Genomic DNA, 19,179 nt, shown 5'->3' on the forward strand with positions numbered 1-19,179 from the left:
TACATTAGCAATAAAGGAATATTTCACCCAATAATGAAAATTCTGTCATCATTCGTTTTCTTTTCCTTCTTCTGCAGAACACAAAAGAAGTGTATTCAGAAGTGCATTCAGTGACTGCACGTACAGCAGATAAATGCATTGGTTTATATTAAAGCTGTTAATGTAATAATATTTATTAAAACCAAATGTTATATTTGAATTTGACTTTGTGATATTTTTTACATGTTTAAATATTTTAACAAAATTATTTTGGATCAAACAATGATTGGCAGGCCACCAATTGAAGACCCTTGGTTTAGAACCATTTTAGTGTAAATGTAATCACGTGATTTAACATCATGATTTTATGACACAAGCGCCAATTACTTTTGAAGTTATTCATGTGTCGCCATATTTGATTCAGACATATTCAATGAATGCATGAGTGGATGAATGATTTGATTTGATTTGATTTCAGTCTGTTCATCATAGAAATTAACTTTCATTGCCATGATAAAAAAGGCTGATAAATTCTTCCAATATCTTCTTTAGTGCTCTGCAAAAGAAAGAAATTTGTACAAAATTTGTACAAATTTCGAATGGCATGAGGGTGAGCAAATGATGACAGAATTTTCATCATTTGGTGATCTATACAGCATATCACTCTGTAATTTATGTGAAATGCTGGTGGATATGTTGAGTCCATATTTCTGAGGAATGGGAGTGAATGAGCTCTGAAAGGTGACAAAAGGTTCAAGTGATAGGGAGAAAACAATTATTCATACTCTGCATCTTATATCTGATCACCCTTGTATGTGAATCAAACCCATCCTTCACTGTCATACTTTTTCCCTTACTTGGCTGTAACCATCATCCAATCTCTCCAAGACAAGCTCCTCACCAACCACTCATACTATAATTATCGACATCAGTGACATGACAATGATTCATTGTCATTATTCTTCCCAGGGATAAAATGTAAATCTGGATAATAGCTGTCATTTTGGAAGGGGTTTGGCCAGGAAAACTGCATACAGATTGATACTTAGCTGTCCATCGCACCGACGGATGGAAATTAAGTGGTGACTCATGCGCTCAGTGAAACAGAAGATGTTCATGGTGAAACGGAAACTCAAAGACGATCAACAGCCTCCTCAATAAAAACCTGTTCCCTCTGGGCTCATTATTGCATTAGTCAGCTGTCTGTGATATAATTCACCACACTAGCAATGGTCAGAGATCTTGCATGTATTTAAATGTCCAAAAATGTGTGCTTTAAACTACTTTTTTTAATATTTTTTTTATGTATTGGTCTTTTCTTGTCCATATGACATATGTGCTGTATGTGGGATCAAAAGTTGACCATATTCTCTGTGGTAAATTATTTCATGTGTTGGATGACACGGAGCTTATCCCCCTCCAGCCCACTACACTCAACATCGTAGATGACTCTATCCCACAAAATATCCTGCCCACCACATTTACATTTACATTTAGTCATTTAGCAGACGCTTTTATCCAAAGCGACTTACATCTGAGGACTAAAGCAAGCGAGTCATCGTGAAGAAAGAAGAACGACGCAAGAACTGCTCAAAATACAAAGTTCAGGCATTGCTCAGAGTAGCAAAAGCCATACAAGGGAAGATTTAAAAGGGAAGGATAGATTTAAAAGAGAAGATATACATATTTTTATTTTATTTTAAGTACTCATGGAAGAGATGAGTTTTCAGTTGTCTTTTGAATGCTGTCAGGGATTCTGCATTATGGACGAGGGTGGGAAGATCATTCTGATTATCATATTTAGCCATTGTCACCATCATCTCTGCTGACTCCATATAGTTCAGACTTACCCTCCCCCAATGGTGTCCCATAGCTCATCGACTCCTGATTCTTGCCGGCTCTTTGGCTCCAACTCGGGCTCATTCAACACCAGTATGGCTCTGTGATGCGGATCCCCTGGTTACACCTCAGGCCTCCAGACCCAGGTTTCCACCTTGACCTGTCAGCCCTTCAGATCCACCTTGGCTCTGCCCTCCCTCAGCTCCGCTGTGGTCCGCCATCACTAAGACTCCACATGGCTCTCTGGTCCCTCCAGCTACACCTTGATCTCTTGTCACACTGGTTTTTCTGCGGACTTCTGGGCTAATGGCTGCGTCTCAGTATGATGCATGCTAACACTTATACATCTTATGGCTAGACACTACAGGTGAATAGGGTAAACATTTTAACTTACAGATATCACCATTAAACTTTACCAGTTGATTACTCCCATGAATAGGAGAAAAAAAACTATTAGAAGTCTTATATGCACTAATTTGCATATATTTTGAAGTGACGAATCTGACCATTGAAAAAAACAAGGTTCAAAACTATTTTTGCATTTTGTTCATATATATTCAATGAAAAGACATTACCAGAGGGGATTATGAATATCTCCTTTTGTAACCCTGTAAATCAGAAAATACTGCCAAAAGCCTTAAGGCATAAAATGAAATATAAATCAGGCCAAGAATGATATATCAACAAATCTCTCTGGACAAACCTTCACAATATAGTTAGGAATACGACTGTAACATTTGGTGTATGTAGGTGCTACAGAAGTGGAAAATCATCACTCACACGGAAAAAAATAATTTTGAGAAAACGGCCTCTAAAGGGACATTAAGTAATAATTACTCCCATCTAGCGGTGAAATTGTATTTTGCATTCAAACGAATTGTGCTCTCCAGCGCCTCACGTTTTCAAATGCGTGTTGCATCTACAGTAGCTGTTATGAACCAAAAAGCTATGACAGGATGTCTTCTAATAGCACTTCGTCGAGTTTTTCTTCGGGTGAACAGGTTTGTTATTTCAAACAAACTTCAAATTGACACAACGAAAAAACAAATGTTACAGTATGAAGTAATGAGTGTCAAAAACATTAACTATTGTAATTAGTAGTTATGCCTTGTTTACTCGTTATATTTTTTTGAAGTACGTGCATTGTTAGATATCATCATCAGATGATTCAACAGTAGGGAGAGGAAGAAGTAGAGGTAGAGGAAGAGGACAGAGAAGCAGTGGATCAGTGGGATCTAGGCGAGGAGGTGGACGACGAGGAAGAGGAGGAGAGTGAGAGTCAATACAACGACGACAAAGATGCCCGGCAGCTACAAGAGCTATACAGAATTTATTCGTCTGTAATATTCAATGTGAGGTCACAGTATAAATGATAAATAACAGAAAATATCAGATAACATAAAAATTTAAGTAGACTAGCTATGCAAACAATGCAAGAACAATCATATGCTCTATTAAAATATATTTGTATCGAATTACAAAAGTAAACTTACAAACTTTTTTAGCACCTTCTCTACTTTACTCAATAGCTGCTATTCATCAAAGAGCCTGTTTAACTTTTAACTGTAAATGTTAGACTGTCTATATAATAAAGTAAACAACCAAGCAATTAAAAAAAAAACGTGTAATTAAGACTGTAACATTGATTTAACGTTAACGTTACCTGTCGAGGAGAAAGCAGGACTTCAGCGTCTCTTTTGAATTCTTTCTCCTGCATTAGCTCTTTCCACCGGGAAAAAGCAATCCCGACATTCACTCGTGTTTTTTGTATCCTCCGGTCACGTTTCCTTTTACGATAATTTTTGGTCTGTTTTGGCGAAGAGGATTTCTTATCCAGTGGCTCGGCATAGGTATGGTCCGCCATTAAAAATAAAAGTCACAAGCGCCTCTCACTGCTCTGCTCCTCCGTTTCCGCTGCTTTCAGTTACGTCACGCTGGCTCTGAACGAAAACGCGTTGTGGAAACGCGTTGGCGTACTTTTTGACCCTCTCTGCTATTATAGTTTTTCAAGATGGCGGAACTACATGGAAGCCTCCGTGGACTTACCCGTCCCATGTATATAAACATAATAAATTCTTCGTTTACGAGGATAAACCAGATAATTGGCAGAGGTATTGGTACACCATTGGGGACATATTTATGAATAAAAATATTGATTTTAGATTATACATTACCTGAAAAGTTACTTATAGTCCCTTTAAAGATTTGTATGGCAACATTCCACTAATTTCTTTCGAAAGCCATGAATTACAGAAAAACAATATGTTTTAGGTCCAAGTAAAATCCATGTATCACACTGTTTAACATCCAAAACTCATTATTGCTTCATCCATCACTGATCATAACATCCATAACAACACATCAAAACATCAAAACAAAACAGTCCATCACACAGGTGAATATGGGACTCACAGCCACTTTAGGATCCCACAATTACAGTTTTGTTTAGTATTGTATTAATTATATTATACAAAAACTGAAATGTGTTGTGTAATGTAATTGTTTTGTATATACAGTGTGTAAAGTATAATATATATGTGATGTATGTATATAATTTCAGAGCGCGTCGTGACGATTCTGAATGAATATAAGTGATGACAAGGTGCAGAGACAATGATGATTTAGAACGCCAACTTTTGATGAATTTAGGCGAAATCTACACACGCAAACAAACAAAGTGTAGCAAAATAAAGACCTAAATGTGTATTTTGGCCTTTTTTTCAGCACAAGTCTGAAAGAAGACATGTTATTGGTGCGGGGGGGGGGGGGGGGGGGGGCATGGGGGCGTGACACACGATGTTTTTGCCTGCCGTGTCTCGCCTTTATAGCTGAATATATGTATAACTGCTTATTAATGTCTATGAATGCTTTATAAATGATGAATTAACTATTTACTAATGCTCAACTAATGATTCATAGAATCCGGTTATTATAAATACAGCTATAAATGTTTTGTTCTTGATTTATGAGCATATCTATAATGTTTAATAATTGTATTTTCATACTTTATTATTATATGCCTGAATAATAAGATGTATAAATGTACATTTAAATAGGTTATTTAACATTTACATCTTTTTTTTTTAAATGATTCGTATGAACCACTGACAACTCCTAAATAACTGGTTTGTAAATAATGTAATACATCATTTAGAAATTATAAATTCATCATCAATAAAGTATGAAAATACAATTATTATACATATTAAATATATGCTTTTAAATCTAGAATAAAGCATTTTTAGCTGTATTTATAAACTGCTTATTAATGTTTTTTAATGCTTTATAAATGATAAATTAACTATTTACTAATGCTTAACTAATAATTCATAGCATGCAGTTATTATAACGTTACTTTATTATTATTATTATTATTATTATTATTATTATTGTTGTTGTTGTTATTTAAATTTCAAATCACGTGTTGTAATGGTGTTCTAGATAATTCTCTAACTGTCTTTAACCCTTTGCTATTGGTAAAGTTAAGATAAGGTGTGCTGGATTTTATGAAAATTAGTAATACAATTTTATCTAAACACTTTACAATAATAGACAAACATAGTCCGATTAAACAAATTATATGTTCATTAATAATTTTTCCAATATTATTTGACAAACACTGAGTAAAAATAGTGCAGGATGAAAAAAAAAAGTAATAACAGGTTGATCCTTATTTTGTAGCTATAAAATCCACCAAACATTTCTTGTGATTTCAGATCAGCCTAACACAATGTCCGTAGAAATTTCACACCATTACTCTTTACAAAAGTTTGCCAGTTCAGCAATATTCTTGGGGTCATGGCAAACTTATTCCTGCACATGTATTACCTTAGCTTGAATGTTATCGATGTGCATACAATTTGATTATCTATCTATTGGTTTGCCATTTAGGCCATTAGAGGCAGTATCTCCTAAAAGTCGGGCTGAAGGAAATGTTCTATAGTCTCTCAGCATTTCCTGTAGAATTCCTTTTGAAGTCACTGTCACACTCTGAAAGGTGCATGATGATGATAACCAAATCGCATAACACCAATTCAGTGAGAAGCTGACTGAATTAAGTAAGAGAAAGGAATGTAAAGTCATTAAAATATAAAAAATACCTGTGGGTGTTTGTTGTGATGGGCCTAGCCTCCTAGCCACACCCACTGGTCGGCCATAGCAGGAAGTACATGATATCCATCACATTGTGTTGATGTGGTTTTAATACCACAGTACAACTGTACCAAATATATTTGATATCCTGACTTGAATGTAGTCTATGTGTTGCACAGAGGGAAATTTCACGGACCATTAATCTGGATAGAAAACTATTAGAGATGATGTGCTCTCTGTTGTCCTTTATATTTTAAGGCTATAAAATCATTCTGATTTTTAGTTAAAGCAGAATTTGACATGATACAGGTAGGACTCGCGCATTATCATGCACAGATATTATATTGGCTTACATTTATGTCTAACCGCTGCTTAACTACAGCATCAGGGTTAATAAAAGTAAAAGACACATCATGGGCTTTTAATGATTATGTAAAATTGCCTTATTTTTGTTGCCATATATCTCTCATGGTTGCCCTTTCCGTGACTTTCTGATTTCCAAAGGCATCTCAACTGAGGAACTGAGGAATTTGGGGGTATATGATATCTCTTCTCGGTTTTCATTTCAATTTCCACTCTCCTTCCATTAATGATACAAACAAATAGTGTTTTATTTCTTGCAGTCTCTCTCTCTCTCTCTCTCTCTCTCTCTCTCTCTCTCTCTCTCTCTCTCTCTCTCTCTCTCTCTCTCTCTCTCTCTCTCTCTCTCTCTCTCTCTCTCTCTCTCTCTCTCTCTCCTCATCTGCTGGCAAATGATAATGCTCCCATGAAAATGTGCCAGCTTCTTTTTATAGAAGATGGCGGCCTGCCAGGCTAATAAGTTCTCTCTGACATTTCTGAGAGCACCGAGATTGTCAATTTACTGCTCATCTAGCGGCAGAGCTTTTCCTCAGTGCCTCATCCTGAACGACTGGCCATCGGTGAAGCTACGCCAGGGAACTGAGCCTGCTAGCGATGCCAGATCCCTTACAACTGCACCTCACTTACATCATAGAGGACATCATGTCCTCCAGCCAAACCCCAGCCTGTCTGCTCTCTCTTTTGTCCCTTGGAATTTCTATCACACTGTCTTATCCTTTGTCACTTCCTGTCTTTTATTTTTCTTTTCTTCCTTTTACATATTAATCCCGTCTCTTTCGTTCCGTTTTTTTTTCTCTTCTTCACCAGTATCAAAGCCTAAATAGTCTGAATATGGATTGCAGTAGTGATTACAGCTTTTTCACTGTGATGTGGCCTAAATGGGACTTGTGTTATCAAGTTTTTTCAGGGAAATCATGGATTTCTGCACATTTCCAGGTGTATTTTAATTCAACACTGCATTATGATAAAATATTAAATTTCTTTCTTTTCTTTTATTTTTAATTGTGTTCACACAAAAATACAAATTATGTCAATACTCACTCTAATGCAATTCCAAACCTATATGCTGTTTTCCTGGCAGGAACCGGCGAACAATCAAAATATACTTTATTTAAAATAAAACAAACAACCCAAAATACCGCCAGCAGCCCCTCGCGGACGACTGCTGGCTATTGAAAATAAATATAACTGCCAGCAGCCCCTCGCGGACGACTGCTGGCTAAATTTAAAATACAAATACCAAAACACAACACAATTAAAACACAGGCCTGTTCCTCTCTCGATCATCAACGTCGTCCTTCCTCCTTTATGCTTCCGCTTTATGCTTTATGCGAGACCGGTGTGCTAACCAGGTGTTGCTCATTAGCAATCGCACCACCGGCCTCGCGCCGTTCTCTCACGTCCCTTGGCCGTGACGTTGGATTCAAAATCATAAAAGCCGTGACTGGTTTTGCTGCAACATCTCATCGTCGACAAGCTGAAGACCGACTGCGAGGGCTGTGCGATTGATCATCCTAGCCAGCTGCAACATTCCTGCCTGTTTGACCCTCCCAACTACTACTTCGATACACACTTTGATCAACTTTCAGGCAAGCTGTTTAAATGCTATTTTCATTCCATCATCGGAGTCCTCCTGAAGCGGTGCAGGTTAAAATCTCAACCCGACCGTATTTAAGGAACAGTCGGAAGTATTCTGCACAAATTAAAAGACGAACCATTCATCACCGCTAAGCTAGAAGAAATCAGGGTGAGACTTCTGGACAAGCCCTGCAAGGAAATCACCTGCGACGTCGTTATCTCTGGCAAGGTCTTCCAATCGTGAATGGCGAGTGACCAAGCCAACTCCAACATGGGTGCAGCCTGTAGCCTAAAGTGCTGTATGGAATTCGTGTTTAAAGACCATTAAAGAATCCAGATGACCGATCTAATCAGCAAGATTATTATGGACGCATCCCACCCCGATACTCGGTGTTATGACACTGTGCTTGAGGCAAATCTCAAGAAACATACGGTTCATATAAGAGGACTGTTTAATTCATGGGATGATTTGACGGACAAATGTGTTAACGGTAACGACCCGCCCGGTGATATGATAAAACAGGTTCTAGATATGATGTGTGAATCACAACGCCCGCTTCGGGTCAGCGATGTGTTATGTACTTGTACGTATGTGGCGGATGTGTGTACCAAACTGTTAAAGAATTCAAAAGAATATGACTCTGATGATGACGTGGTCAAAATTGTCGACGTGATAAAAAATGTCCACAAAATTGTTGTAATATATGTTGATTAAATCCTAGATCATAACATGATGGCCTGCCGCGATTTTCTCTTTTGGCTGGATTCAGCATAATATTATGCAACCTCATTATATCCATTATTTACAATGTAGTCGTTTTACTTAGACATTTTATGTAACCTCATTATATCCATTCTTTACTATGTAGTCATTTTACTTAGTTTTTTGTACTAAGATCATTATAGTCATTTTGTACTAACATCATTATATTCAATTTACTTAGATTTTTGTCGGTTCTATTAATACTATTATATTCAATTTAGTTAGTGTCACGATACAATTTACAAAAAGTGGAGAAGAGGACTCAAGTGCAGTAAAAGGATATTTATTAACAAATGAAAACAAAAACACAAAGCAAAAACCCACAAGGGGGAAAACATAATCAATGAAACATAAAACAGAACTGAACTAGAATGACAAACACTGACCAAAGAACACGAAGACCATAACAAGGAACAGGGGTAACATAAGACAAAGATCCGACCAAGACAGCAAACAAGAAGAGACTTAAATAGGGAACAAATCAAGAGGGAACAGGTGGAAGAACTCAAACACTAATCAGGTAACGAGGGGGAGGGATCAAACAATGACAAGAGCACATGGCCCAACATAACAAAGACACCCATGTGCAATACGAGACAGGACAGACACGTGACATTACCCCCTCCCTACGGAGCGGCTACCAGACGCTCCATCAGGCGGGACGGGAGGGACAGACCAGGGCGGGACGGGAGGGACAGACCAGGGCGGGACGGGAGGGACAGACCAGGGCGGGACGGGAGGGACAGACCAGGGCGGGACGGGAGGGACAGACCAGGGCGGGACGGGAGGGACAGACCAGGGCGGGACAGACCAGGGCGGGACGGGAGGGACAGACCAGGGCGGGACGGGAGGGACAGACCAGGGCGGGACAGACCAGGGCGGGACAGACCAGGGCGGGACAGACCAGGGAGGGACAGACCAGGGCGGGACGGGAGGGACAGACCAGGGCGGGACGGGAGGGACAGACCAGGGAGGGACAGACCAGGGCGGGACGGGAGGGACAGACCAGGGCGGGACGGGAGGGACAGACCAGGGCGGGACGGGAGGGACAGACCAGGGCGGGACGGGAGGGACAGACCAGGGCGGGACGGGAGGGACAGACCAGGGCGGACGGGAGGGACAGACCGCTTACTCCTGGGAGGCCAGGGCGAAGCAGACAGTCCATCGGGCGGCCAGGGCGAAGCAGACAGTCCATCGGGCGGCCAGGGCGAAGCAGACAGTCCATCGGGCGGCCAGGGCGAAGCAGACAGTCCATCGGGCGGCCAGGGCGAAGCAGACAGTCCATCGGGCGGCCAGGGCGAAGCAGACAGTCCATCGGGCGGCCAGGGCGAAGCAGAAGACCCATCGGGCGGCCAAGGCGAAGCAGACAGTCCATCGGGCACCCAGGGCGAAGCAGACAGTCCATCGGGCGGCCAAGGCGAAGCAGACAGTCCATCGGGCACCCAGGGCGAAGCAGACAGTCCATCGGGCGACCAGGGCAAACCAGAAGACCCCTCGGGCGGCCAGGGCGGTGAAGACCCCTCGGGCGACAAGGGCGGTGAAGACCCCTCGGGCGACAAGGGCGGTGAAGACCCCTCGGGCGGCCAGGGCGGTGAAGACCCCTCGGGCGGCCAGGGCGGTGAAGACCCCTCGGGCGGCCAGGGCGGTGAAGACCCCTCGGGCGGCCAGGGCGGTGAAGACCCCTCGGGCGGCCAGGGCGGTGAAGACCCCTCGGGCGGCCAGGGCGGTGAAGACCCCACGGGCGGCCAGGGCGGTGAAGACCCCACGGGCGGCCAGGGCGGTGAAGACCCCTCGGGCGGCCAGGGCGGTGAAGACCCCACGGGCGGCCAGGGCGGTGAAGACCCCACGGGCGGCCAGGGCGGTGACTCCGGCTCAGGAACCGCGGACACCGGCTCAGGAACAGCGGACACCGGCTCAGGAACAGCGGACACCGACTCAGGAACAGCGGACACCGGCTCAGGAACAGCGGACACCGGCTCAGGAACAGCCACAAGAACTGAAACAGTTACAAGAACAGACACAAACACAGACACAAACACTGGGTCCGGAACCGACATGGGCTCCAGCTCTGAAACAGGCACTGGCTCTGCCTCCGGCTCAGGGACAGGCACTGGCTCTGCCTCCGGCTCAGGGACAGGCACTGGCTCTGCCTCCGGCTCAGGGACAGGCACTGGCTCTGCCTCCGGCTCAGGGACAGGCACTGGCTCTGCCTCCGGCTCAGGGACAGGCACTGGCTCTGCCTCCGGCTCAGGGACAGGCACTGGCTCTGCCTCTGGGACAGGCACTGGCTCTGCCTCTGGGACAGGCACTGGCTCTGCCTCTGGGACAGGCACTGGCTCTGCCTCTGGGACAGGCACTGGCTCTGCCTCTGGGACAGGCACTGGCTCTGCCTCTGGGACAGGCACTGGCTCTGCCTCTGGGACAGGCACTGGCTCTGCCTCTGGGACAGGCACTGGCTCTGCCTCTGGGACAGGCACTGGCTCTGCCTCTGGGACCGGAACAGCAGGGACTGGCATCTCCAAGATCCGAGCCAGACGCTCCAGATAGTCCGTCACAACCTTGGCGGCCACGCCAAAGGGGATCTCTGGCTCTGTCCCAGACTGAACAGACGGAACGTGATCAGTCTCTCGCTGGGCAGACGGGACGTGACCAGTCTCTCGCTGGGCAGACGGGACGTGACCAGTCTCTCGCTGGGCAGACGGGACGTGACCAGTCTCTCGCTGGGCAGACGGGACGTGAACAGTCTCTCGCTGGGCAGACGGGACGTGAACAGTCTCTCGCTGGGCAGACGGGACGTGAAAAGTCTCTCGCTGGGCAGACGGGACGTGAACAGTCTCTCGCTGGGCAGACGGGACGTGAACAGTCTCTCGCTGGGCAGACGGGACGTGAACAGTCTCTCGCTGGGCAGACGGGACGTGAACAGTCTCTCGCTGGGCAGACGTGACGTGATCAGTCTCTCGCTGGGCAGACGGGACGTGAACAGCCTCTCGCTGGGCAGACGGGACGTGAACAGCCTCTCGCTGGGCAGACGGGACGTGAACAGCCTCTCGCTGGGCAGACGGGACGTGAACAGTCTCTCGCTGGGCAGACGGGACGTGAACAGTCTCTCGCTGGGCAGACGGGACGTGAACAGTCTCTCGCTGGGCAGACGGGACGTGAACAGACTCTCGCTGGGCAGACGGGACGTGAACAGTCTCTCGCTGGGCAGACGGGACGTGAACAGTCACTCGCTGGGCAGACGGGACGTGAACAGTCTCTCGCTGGGCAGACGGAATGTGAACAGTCTCTCGCTGGACAGACGGGATGTGAACAGACTCTCGCTGGGCAGACGGGACGTGAACAGTCTCTCGCTGGGCAGACGGGCATTTCCTCCTCCTTGTCCGTCCGTGACGGCGAGAAGTACGTCCTGAGCTGTCCCTACAGATGGACGAAAATTGGGTTGACCCAAATGTGGCGATGGTGTAGTCCGGGCAATCCAAGTAATCATCGTCCATATAATTATCATCCAAATTCACCCAGTTAAACTCCTCGTCCTCCATGCTGCTGAGTCCACAAGTGGTCGGATCTTTCTGTCACGATACAATTTACAAAAAGTGGAGAAGAGGACTCAAGTGCAGTAAAAGGATATTTATTAACAAATTAAAACAAAAACACAAAGCAAAAACCCACAAGGGGGAAAACATAATCAATGAAACATAAAACAGAACTGAACTAGAATGACAAACACTGACCAAGAACACGAAGACCATAACAAGGAACAGGGGTAACATAAGACAAAGATCCGACCAAGACAGCAAACAAGAAGAGACTTAAATAGGGAACAAATCAAGAGGGAACAGGTGGAAGAACTCAAACACTAATCAGGTAACGAGGGGGAGGGATCAAACAATGACAAGAGCACATGGCCCAACATAACAAAGACACCCATGTGCAATACGAGACAGGACAGACACGTGACAGTTAGTGTCTGATTTATTATTATATGCATGTTTACTATTATATGCATGTTTATAACCATTTTACTTGTATCATATCCTACAATATTTTTTTTTTAATAAAAGATTGATTAAAACCGCTTGTACGTGTCATTCTTTTGCAACTGTTGAAACGGTAGCATGTCGGAGCTCATGAAAAAGGCTTATTATACAGCCTCTAACCCTGTCTCTTTAGGGGGTAAAAAACGATTAAAAGACGGCGTCTTAAAAGATACCGGGGTCCGTCTAAGCGATAAACAGCTTTCAGAATGGCTGGCTGGTGAGGACGCTTACACATTACACAAAACAGCACCTATAAAATACAAACGAAATAGAGTGGTGGTGTACGGGGTCGACACGCAGTTCCAGGCCGATCTAGTCGACATGATTGCCTATGCCAAGGATAATGACGGTAATAAATATCTGCTTGTTTGCATAGACGTATTTAGCAAGTACACCTGGGCTCGGGTGTTGAAGAATAAGAGCGGCGCCGAGGTTACTAGAGCATTCGAGTCTATACTCTAAGAGGGGCGTGTGCCGCAGAAATTGCAGATGGATCAGGGTAAGGAATTTTTTAACAAACAATTTCAAGATGTCATGAAAAAGCACGACATTAATCATTTCGCTACCGCTACCGTTTTGAAAGCCAGCGTCGTGGAGTGATTTAATAGAACCTTAAAAAGTCGTATGTGGAGATTTTTAACAGTCACAAATTCCCGACGATACATAGATGTTTTACAGGACATTATGCAGGGGTACAACACCAGTTATCACCGAAGTATCAAAATGAGACCCGTGGACGTCAGCAAAGACAAAGATGGTCAAGTGTTTCAAAACTTGTACGGCGATACAAAGAAGACCGAGAGACCTGTATTTAAATTTAAGGTCGGTGACATCGTCAGGATTTCTAAAGTAAGAGGCCCGTTCGCCAAAGGTTATGAGCAGAACTACAGAGAATAATTTTTCACCATATCCGCTTGTATTCCGCGTCAACCTCCCGTCTACAGACTCACGGATTATGACGGTGAAGTCATCAAGGGGTTTTTTTATGTAAAAGAGCTGCAGAAAATAATCGTGAGCAAAAACAAATCTTTTAAGGTAGAAAAGATTTTAGGTCAGAAAAAACAAGGGAAATCTACGCTTGTTTTAGTGAAATGGTTAGGATGGCCTTCAAAATTTAACAGTTACATAGATTAAAAAAAAACTCTGGTGGACTTGCAATCTCCTTAAAACACACCAGCGTTTAACGGATGAGATCATATGAGCAAAGACCGCCATGGACGACCACGGGTTCTACATCACATTGCCGTGCAACGCATCGTCGGCGGTTTCCCCCGAAAATCGCATATCCAGCTATACAACCAGGTTAGCGAAAGCTATAAACTTGAAAGGACAATGGCAAGTCGGACTAGCCGAAATCGAATATCCTAGAAGCTGGTATAACTTTAAGGATGAAGATGGTCATTTCATCCTCCATACGGCCCCGGAACCCCCGGATAGCAATCCCTCCAAAGACTCAGATATTCGTTTTTCTATAATTACGAAATTATACATAAGCAGCGGGTACTATGCAAACATTCGCACGATCCTCCATGCTATAAATCAACTTCTCGCACCAACAGCCATATTGCATCACGATGAATTAAAAAATAAAGTGTTTCTGGTCGCGAAACCCAACGTTTCACTCAGCTTCAAAGGGAGACTCGCCACTATTTTAGGAATGACACTAAAACCTCTCGGAGGTTTAAACTATCATAAATAACCTGATTTTACCACAAACGTCATTACGTACGCTCCTCATCAATCCGACATCAACGCCGGGTTCTACACATTGTACGTTTACACAGACATTATCAAATTTCAAGCGGTCGGCAATTCTCACAAACCCCTTTTGAGATGCGTACATATATCGGGAAAAGGCAATGACACGTCATTGCTAGATACGACACCCCCCACTACGCATCGATCAGCAAGGATCACATCACCGACATCACTTTAGAGTTGAAGGACGATCAAAACCACGAAGTACAATTTTCTTACGGGAAAGTCATCGTAAAATTACACTTTAAACCAAAAAATGGTTTATTATAGACCTGGAGACACCGCGGACTATGTCAGCTACTACCAAAATCAGGCAGGCGGGGGTTTACCAGGCTATGCAGGGGGAGGGGTTATGTACGGTGCGGGGTAAGGGGGTCTTTTCAGAGGTCTGTTCAGGATGGCAGTACCTCTGTTAAAAAGAGGATTTAGCATAGCAAAACCCCACCTAAAGTCAGCCGCTAAAAATATAGTATCAGACGTCGTCTAAAACGTATTGACGCGTTCGCATAATGATAATGCTAAAGCTCAAGACGGATTCGGTCTGATGGTCATGGCTCGTAAGAGAATGACTAAACCACTGGGTGTGAGGAGGCGGGGTCAAAGGGTAGTGAAGAAGAAGAAGAAAACAACGAACGCATCAAACAAGCGCTCACTCGTACGTAGAAAGCGTAAGAAGCCTGTTAGTCGAAAAGCGTCGGTCAAGAAAACCGTGAAAACCATATTCTAACGTGGCGTTACTGCATCAGATGTCGGGAGAATGCATCAAGTCCGAGTTGGACTTATTTACGATCCCCCTGACGAAGACCATGATTGAGAAAAGCAGTTATTTAGAAATAACCCCGTTATCGGACATTTCCGACTCAGCTCCGATTGAGTTTTTTATCACCAGCAACGGCGATGATTACATGGATCTCAATAACACGATGCTCTATCTACGGGTGAAAATCACGAAGCCGAATGGCTAAGAAATTGCGGATCCAGTTAAGGTTGGGCTTATTAATTATCCGGCGGCAACCATGTTTTCGCAAGTCGATGTGACGCTGGGCTATCGTCTAATATCTCAAAGTTCGAGTACTTACCCGTATCGCTGCATTCTGGAAAGTCTGATCAACTACGGTAATGATACGCTGGAATCTACTTTCGCCGCAGGGCTGTTTCACAAAGACTCGGCCGGTCACATGGATGCACACGACCCTGCGGGTCGTAACACGGGGTTGTCAAAGAGATTGGGTTACACCGCCCAAAGCAAGGAGGTGGAGCTACTTGCCCTCATACACAGCGATATATTCTTCCAGGGCAAACTGATGATCAATGGAATTGTAATCAAGATACGCTTTATTCGAGCAAAAGATGAATTCTGTGAAAAGATGGATACCTGCGGACAGCACTGTCTGTTTTTTCTATATCATTTAGCCAGAGGTTACGACTATAACCATGTGATGAAACTATACACCGATGATTATATCAAAAATGATAAAATGGTGTCCCTCTTTGTGAAGAGATTAAGACCGTATGTTTGTAATGATAAAATGTTATCCTGCGTTCACTGTGTGCAGACATGTTTGACCTATAAATAAAAAAAGCTTAAAACCATTTATATATTTTTTTGTCGTCTTTTATTTAATCATAAGATACAATTCGTTAAAATTCCAGCCATGCTTTTCGATTAATAGCCGGTGACTTAAAGACTTCGTCTTCGGACTGATATCTTTGTGCATTTTTAGGAGGTCTAACACGAGGTGTGCCGGGTTTGCTCTTTAGAGAGTTAATCGTGCGTCTGACCTGCTGATTCGACACTGTAGAAAAAGGGATGTTTAATTCGGCAAAAGCCTGAAGAAACTCCATCCATCCTAGAGGTCTCCGGTCATCGCGAATCTTTTGCGGGGCCATCACATTTTTTAACAAATCGAGTATGTGTGAGCCCTGTATGGGCTTACCCCTAAACACAAACTCGCCCGATTCGTTCCAGGCGCAGAGTCCTTTAGCTTTAGACATCTTGTCTAATAAAATATTTGCTGTTTTTCACACTTCTCGAAGGCACATTCTTCAGAACTTCATCCACCACTTTCACCCCACCAGCACTATCACCTATGTCTTCAACGACGGGAGCAGCAAGACCAGCTGGTTGTTCATCTTTAGGCTCAGTATTGGGTAACGAAAGCGTTAAAACACTGTTCTCACGATCCCCTTGTCTAACGATGGTCAACAACCTGGTCAGGGTATTTGAGTAAAGCTTGGCTTTTTTGTATGGATTAAAATCGGCACGGTGTAAAATGTTTCATATGGCATCATCCAAATCGTTTTCCACACTCTGTTGAATGCTCTCATGAACATTTTCACTCTTGATCTTATCCAGTTGATGGTGCGGGACTAAATACATCTCGGCGTACTCCATCCTAACGGTTGGCTATCAAGTTCGACAGAAATGGCAGAGCTATATTTTGGAGGGGTAGAAGAAACCCACCCTTCTGGTTGAAGACTTGTTTCATGGCCGCTAGACCAATTTTTTTATTGGCCACAAATTTGATTTCCGTTTTTCTCCTTTTCAGTTTTTGGTACTGTTGTCGAGTGACCGGGATCGTACCGTATAGGATGTTAAGCGCCAATTCACACAACGATAAAATTAATTAGTCAGACACCGATTGTAAAATAAGGCGCCGTTGTTTAGGAGACGCTTTATGTAGCAGTTTCAACACTGGCAGATGCTTACAAAGTCTTGCGGACATCACGATTATTTTTATAGCGTTCTTCTTCTTCTTTGTTTGGGAATATAAACCACTTGACGGTCGGAAAGCAATCCTGTTCTGAGACGGTGCTGCTCCGGGGCTTTTTGCTTTATAGTCTATCATTAGGTAGCCGAAAGGTTGGTTGACCGCATCCTGATAACCATGGGCGTAGGTTTGGTCTCAGCTTTGGTGGGGATCACCAGTTAATACTATTTTCCACAGTAGAATCTGCATTTGAAAGCCTGGTCAGTCACTACTACTGCTAGTTATTTTTGTCTACTTGCACTCTGCTTTATGAAAAAGCTTCGTATGTCCCCTTTCTTCTTCTTGGGTGACATAGCTGATCTACAAAGTACAAAAAGGGGCAAAAAAAACGGAATATTAAAATGTTTTACTCTGGCCTTTGTATATGGCAGACAGAGAGACAGCCCTGGTAACTTACTGTCGGCGTCGTCACGTGCACAGGCGCACACACCACCTGCTCGCTGCCAGTGAGTGCAAGCACAAAAAGTAGTCCCGGCCCGCGTGTGTAGCCTGCCTGTCAGATACCCCGCCGCCAATCAAATTACGGCGTATCTTGTACTGTCGTCGTCCTGGCCGTTGGAATCGATCAAAATAGCAGCGCAAAGATCCAAATGCAGCGCAAATATCAAAATAGCAGTTCAAAGAAGCTTGCTAAATATTGGTGGAGACAAATTTGTCATCTCAAAATATTGATTGGGACTAGTACCTAGCGTCCCCCCCTAAACCTACGCCCTTGCTGATAACACTCCATAAAGTATTTTGTGTTCCCCGAGTACATTTGACGTCCTAGCAGCGCTACTTGATTGACGTCCCGAGGATTTTTAAACAGAATCATGTAATTGGCGTTTAAGCTGATGGTTCGGCTGGACTTACCCTGTGCAAATAAATTTTGCACTATGTAAATAGCGCTGAGATTACGATGGTGACAATATTGTGTAAAGACCCTCTGCAGTTCCAGGTTTCCACTAGCTTGCTGCATCAAATCATCCACGATGAGAAGATTTGCTTTATGAACGGGTAGTAAATCATCATCATTCAGACTCTCGGGTATTCCTTGTACAAATTTAATGTTATAAAATTTCAGTACATCATCGTACAAAGGTTGCCAGCAATCATACAGCCAAACAATGTTTTAAATTTTCTTGGAGATTATATCCAAACCTTTTTCCAACAAAAGTTTTACAAAATAAGACTTTCCAGAATTGGCCGGTCCACTTATAACACAACTAAATGGATGTTGAAGTCTGAAATCAAAATCGGAAACATCCAACGACACCCTGTGCATCATCTGTTCAGTAGCCATAAGGAAGTGTGGTGAAATCGGGCAAAAGCCTGTGTTTATTATACACCACCTTAAACTTTTTAACAAGAGATTTGTTGTGCAATGTGAGAGACTTTTTATTCCTCACTATGTTTTCAGTTTGAGCCAGGATGTATCTGGTACTGTCGTGCGACAGGACATACCCGTCAACCAGACCAATCAGGGATTCCAGGCAGATAGCTTGGGAATTCTTCTCATTCAACGTGTCAATGTTCTTCATTTTTCAACCAACTGACTGGTGTTTGCTTTCAGAAAACCCTTGATGATCTGAGAATATAAAAATTGAAAAATAAAAACAGGAAAAGGAAAATGAAGGCAAAATGGGAAAGAATATAAAGATTGAATCTAACCTTGTATTGACCTGTTTCTCTTCTTTCCCAGTCGCCCCTTTTGGACAGTATTTGGCTTTGATAAAATCTGTAGTAAAATAAATAAGTGCCGTAAAATAAAAGGCTATAGTTATAATTCTGAATAATCCAAGAGCATGACACCAGATAAGATAAATTCATCATGGCTTATTCTACAAAACTTGATTCAATAGTACCAAAAATATTTCAAATTAGTACATGACGCTGTTAGATCAGAATGTAATTTTTCCTTAAAATTGGTCCCAAATAGTTAACTCCGACTGCTTAATTAAGATTAATTTTATACATTACATAGGCGAAAAACAGTTTCTCATGTATCACACTTACAATTTGC

Source organism: Siphateles boraxobius, unplaced genomic scaffold, assembly GCF_051911475.1.
Source record: "Siphateles boraxobius isolate OS27281-9 unplaced genomic scaffold, OSU_SipBor_1 29, whole genome shotgun sequence".
NCBI lineage: Eukaryota > Metazoa > Chordata > Actinopteri > Cypriniformes > Leuciscidae > Siphateles > Siphateles boraxobius.